Source organism: Ranitomeya imitator, chromosome 1, assembly GCF_032444005.1.
Source record: "Ranitomeya imitator isolate aRanImi1 chromosome 1, aRanImi1.pri, whole genome shotgun sequence".
Classification (NCBI taxonomy): Eukaryota; Metazoa; Chordata; class Amphibia; order Anura; family Dendrobatidae; genus Ranitomeya; species Ranitomeya imitator.
Window position 1 is genome coordinate 750,992,595 of NC_091282.1, and position 6,000 is coordinate 750,998,594.

The following is a 6,000-nucleotide window of genomic DNA, read 5'->3' on the forward strand; positions in this document are numbered from 1 at the left end:
ACCGGCGGTGTAAAATCAGTATCATGTGACAGATAGCTTCTCGTCTTGAGTGGTCCTCCAGCTTTTTTCCCCCCACATCGCTGTGTGAAAACAGGAGTGGGCAGGACAAGTGGTTAAAAAAAGCGCCAGGGAATATGTTAATAAACAAGCATGGACCCCACGATCAGTGATGCAGGTACACTTCCACCAGAGGGTTAAAGACAAGACAGAAATAGCCGAGCTCTGATCCAGACACCCAATATCAGGAGGATAACCAGAGAGGCGGATGCTGCAGCATATCCAGCCAGGTGACTCAGGTGTATACGCCACAGTGACTCACTGCTGCTCTCAGGAGGGATAATCACAAGAGATGATCCACGCCAATAAGTCAGATTGACAGTCCTTGCTACCTCTGCCACAGCTCAATATGACATGTTGGAAGTAGTAGTGCCACCGCGGCTAGGGGTGGGAGTCACATGTTGCAGACCAGCTTTATATATGCAGCATTTATCTCGTTTTTAAGCGACACCATTGCGCCTGCCAAAATCTGCAAATGGCAGAGGAGAAGCAAGATCGTGAAGGACGGCCCTGTGCTGAGGTAACCATCGCTGTCAACTTAAAGGGAAATGTTGTCGTCACCTTATGGGCGGCATTTTAGAAAGCGGTAGGAGCGGAGCACATCGATTTATAGGTTTGAAGTCTAACTTGTCATTTCTCCACTGAGATCCCTGCTCATTCTGCAGTTAGGAGTCCAGGGGGAGGTCTTAATCAGTGATTGACAACCTCTCCTGAAAAAGGGGTGCATCGAGATTACCGATTAAGACGCCCGTTGATCTCCTAATCCCAAAAGAAGCACAGATTAAATGGATAGAATACAAGTTATACGGGATATGGAGCAATCTGTTCAGATCTAAATCAGACTTTATTTTTATTGGGACAGGTTCCCTTTAAATTCATCTTTCTTGTGTTGTCTACCTTTATAATTGGTGCCATTCGATCTTAAGTGCTCCCAGTATAACACCAGTCCTTGGCGGTTCATTTCCAGTACACAATCTTCTTCACTCGAGAAGACAGAACAGGACACTTCCAAGTATTCATGGCGTGTCCTGTGAGAACGGTGCCTTGTAATACTGAAAGACCCTCTTATTGGGCATTAAATGTTTCTCCTCCACCAGGACAGTGCAGCCTAAACCTACTGAGAACCCCATCACTGCACCCCACCCATAAAAATGTAAAGTATCCACAGCACAAGATGGATGGAACAGCCGTGCTCCCTGCAACGATCCATCAGCAAGACCCCGTGATAACACCGCCTCCATCTCTGTAGCAGAACGGTATAACCGAGGACAATGGAGCATCCTGAGCATCCCATCGCTGCTCCCCACCGCTAACACGTGTCCGATGACCAGCCGGCTTCACAGACGAGTGACGCCACGCTCTGCACCCACAACAACGTAACGTACGTCATCCTGGAGAGCAACGCCGGTCACCGATAGCATAGATGGGGCCTGATACAACGTCTGCACCTCTCACACGGGAACTGTCTGGGCCATTACTACGGGGGCTCACGGAGAGGCAACATGGTCGTCAGAAATGGTGCTGGAAATGCTTTACCTATTACATAGAAAATCTCCATATCAGTGCAGCCTCCATCATCACACCAGATCCCCCATATCGGTACAGCCTCCATCACACCAGATCCCCCATATCGGTACAGCCTCCATCACACCAGGTCCCCCATATCGGTACAGCCTCCATCACACCAGATCCCCCATATCGGTACAGCCTCCATCACACCAGGTCCCCCATATCGGTACAGCCTCCATCACACCAGGTCCCCCATATCGGTACAGCCTCCATCACACCAGATCCCCCATATCGGTACAGCCTCCATCACACCAGATCCCCCATATCGGTACAGCCTCCATCACACCAGGTCCCCCATAGCGGTGCAGCATCCATCATTACACCAGATCCCCCATATCGGTACAGCCTCCATCACACCAGATCCCCCATATCGGTACAGCCTCCATCACACCAGGTCCCCCATAGCGGTGCAGCATCCATCATTACACCAGATCCCCCATATCGGTACAGCCTCCATCACACCAGGTCCCCCATATCGGTACAGCCTCCATCACACCAGGTCCCCCATATCGGTACAGCCTCCATCACACCAGGTCCCCCATAGCGGTGCAGCATCCATCATTACACCAGATCCCCCATATCGGTGCAGCATCCATCATTACACCAGATCCCCCATATCGATGCAGCATCCATCATTACACCAGATCCCCCATATCGATGCAGCATCCATCATTACACCAGATCCCCCATATCGGTGCAGCCTCCATCATTACACCAGAACCCCCATATCGGTGCAGCCTCCATCATTACACCAGAACCCCCATATCGGTGCAGCCTCCATCATTACACCAGAACCCCCAGAGCGATGCAGCATCCATCATTACACCAGAACCCCCATATTGGTGCAGCCTCCATCATTACACCAGAACCCCCATATTGGTGCAGCATCCATCATTACACCAGAACCCCCATAGCGGTGCAGCATCCATCATTACACCAGAACCCCCATAGCGGTGCAGCATCCATCATTACACCAGAACCCCCATATTGGTGCAGCCTCCATCATTACACCAGAACCCCCATATTGGTGCAGCCTCCATCATTACACCAGAACCCCCATATTGGTGCAGCATCCATCATTACACCAGAACCCCCATATTGGTGCAGCCTCCATCATTACACCAGAACCCCCATATTGGTGCAGCATCCATCATTACACCAGAACCCCCATAGCGGTGCAGCCTCCATCATTACACCAGATCCCCCATATCGGTGCAGCATCCATCATTACACCAGAACCCCCATATCGGTGCAGCATCCATCATTACACCAGAACCCCCATATTGGTGCAGCATCCATCATTACACCAGAACCCCCATAGCGGTGCAGCATCCATCATTACACCAGAACCCCCATATTGGTGCAGCCTCCATCATTACACCAGAACCCCCATATTGGTGCAGCCTCCATCATTACACCAGAACCCCCATATTGGTGCAGCCTCCATCATTACACCAGAACCCCCATATTGGTGCAGCATCCATCATTACACCAGAACCCCCATATTGGTGCAGCATCCATCATTACACCAGAACCCCCATAGCGGTGCAGCCTCCATCATTACACCAGATCCCCCATATCGGTGCAGCATCCATCATTACACCAGAACCCCCATATTGGTGCAGCATCCATCATTACACCAGAACCCCCATATTGGTGCAGCATCCATCATTACACCAGAACCCCCATAGCGGTGCAGCCTCCATCATTACACCAGAACCCCCATAGCGGTGCAGCCTCCATCATTACACCAGAACCCCCATAGCGGTGCAGCATCCATCATTACACCAGAACCCCCATAGCGGTGCAGCATCCATCATTACACCAGAACCCCCTGATCCTCCTCCATGACAGTGCACCTAACATGGCCTCCTTCTCCATCCCGCAGCCTGACCTATGACTGAGCAGCAGTACTCCGCCATGTCCACCAGCCCCTGCACTCCCACAATAACACCCCGAGCATTGTGCCTGCACTGCCCCCTGGCGGCCGTACCGTTCAGCGGTCCGTGCTCTTCAGTGGTGACAGCTGGGGTGTCCGGGGCTTTATGCCGGGGATGCCGCGTCCTCCTGTCACCGGCCAGGGCCCAGGCCTCTCCTAGCTGACAGCCGAGGTGCCGGGGCACATCCTCCTCCTGCAGCTGCTGAGCCGGTATCCGCCTCTGTCTGCACCCCAATGAAAATGGCGATGTCTCCTCCCCGCCCAGAATGCACCGCGGCGAGCCATGACGTAATGTGTCCGTTCTTAAAGTGACAGCGCAAGGGGAGGAGGGGCCGCCGCTGTCACTGCCGGGGAGCAGTGCGGCCTGGTGACCAGTAAGGCTGCCTGATCCTGGAAATCACTAGGTGGCAAGGGCAGACGTTATGGTGGTGGGTGATCTGTAGTAATGTATGGATGTATAGTAACCTAGGTGTTGCTGGTGCAAATGAAAAGTAGAGCAGTTGCCCTTAGCAACAGATACCTCCTTAAATTAATTGGTTATCCATAGCAACTAATGTGATACCTTCTTACATGGAGCAGTTGCCCATAGCAACCAGATTCCTTGTTATGTGGAGCAGTTGCCCATAGCAACCAGATTCCTTGTTATGTGGAGCAGTTGCTCATAGCAACCAGATTCCTTGTTATGTGGAGCAGTTGCTCATAGCAACTCAGCTAGAGTCTTACATGGAGCAGTTGCCCACAGCAACCCACAGGATTCCTCATTACACAAAAAAAACTTAATCGCCGATAGCAACACAACAGATTCCTTTTCAAGTGGAGTAGTTGCCAATAGCAACAAGTCTGAGTCCTTTTTACATGGAGCAGTTACCCATAACAGCCGTTTAGATTTATTATTGAGGGAAGTTGTCAATATTAACCCATTGAAATCCTTAAATGAAGCTAGTTGCCCATAGCAACCTATCAGATGCCTTGTTACATGGAACTGTTGCCCATTGTAACCCAGCTTTCCTCTTAAGTGGAGCTGTTGCCTATAGCAACCCAAATAATTCCTTGTGCAGTGGAACAATTGCCGACTCATCTAATTTCTTGTTACATGGAGCAGTTGCCCATAGCAACCCCTAGGACTTGTTCCCTGCACCAGTTGTTCATAGCAACCTCAAGGAGAAAAGAGCCTATGCATAAACAAGCGCACACCTAAATATACCAAACAAATAAACAACCTTTATTATAGCAAAAAACAAGGACAAAGACACATCAATCAATTAAAATCAATTAAAGGGACACTGTCACCTGAATTTGGAGGGAACAATCTACAGCCATGGAGGCGGGGTTTTGGGGTGTTTGATTCACCCTTTCCTTACCCGCTGGCTGCATGCTGGCTGCAATATTGGATTGAAGTTCATTCTCTGTCCTCCATAGTACATGCCTGCACAGTATAATCTTGCCTTGTGCAGGCGTGTACTATGGAGGACAGAGAATGAACTTCAATCCAATATTGCAGCCAGCGGGTAAGGAAAGGGTGAATCAAAAACCCCCAAACCCCGCCTCCATGGCTGAAGATTGTTCCCTCCAAATTCAGGTGACAGTGTCCCTTTAAAACCATGTGGAAAAACCACCCTTCCCCCTGGAAAAGCAATATGACCAAAATAGGGTCCAATCCTGCGTAAATAGTATACAGCAATATTTACAAAAATGACATACTATGGCACATAAAGGTGTACAGGTACAGTATAATAACATACAAATTCTCCCTATCAGGCAATATAGCAAAAATTGGGCGTCCCCAATATAGCAATCATAACCTGTTCAAGCCAATAAGAGAATAAGTGGTACCGGTTAATAAAAGAAGCTATGAGCATAAAGGAACCCAAATAGAGGAATATTTGGTATATTTAGGTGTGCGCTTGTTTATGCATAGGCTCTTTTCTCCTTGTGGTTATGCTATTTCTATGTGTTTTTGCAGCACCCTATAGGATTTATTTATTCATGTATATATTTTTTTTTTTTTTTTATATGTTGTTTATATAGGCAGTGCACCTGTGATCTTTTGGTCTGTTCATAGCAACCTGTCAGACAAATACCGGCGTTGCCAAGAGCAACCCCTCTAAATTCTTCTCAACAACTCACTCCATTTCTTAAAATAACGACCAGATTCCTTCTGTCACTTTTCTGAGTATCTTTGAGTAAAGAGTGCGGAGATCTTATTAGTGTGTATGATACTCCGGTGTGATCGTATAGAAACTGCTCCGCTTGTACCCAAACCAGGGTCCACATCGCACATGATGCACGGACGCCGTAAGGCCGATCACAGCTTCTCTGTCAGTTACAGACTCCCCGCGCCACAGCAGTCACACAACCCCTGACTGCAGGCTGTCTGTTACCAACGGCAACCGCTAGAACTTTCACAGTGACCACATAATAAACAGTAAAACAAC

General features: G+C 49.1%; 1 protein-coding gene across 14 annotated transcripts in view; it reads right to left on the bottom strand.

Moving 5' to 3' along the window:
• Positions 1-3,843, bottom strand: part of KLC1 (kinesin light chain 1) — a 53,721-nt gene extending 49,878 nt beyond the window's left edge. For 8 of the 14 annotated variants that reach the window (XM_069734572.1, XM_069734536.1, XM_069734526.1 and 5 more), the window contains exon 1: positions 3,620-3,806. The gene's annotated coding sequence lies outside the window, so the exon portion shown is untranslated. Of the gene's footprint in view, positions 1-3,619 lie in introns of all 14 variants that reach the window. The other 6 variants (XM_069734590.1, XM_069734581.1, XM_069734544.1 and 3 more) reach the window with 2 other exon arrangements.
• Positions 3,844-6,000: the final 2,157 nt, after the last annotated feature.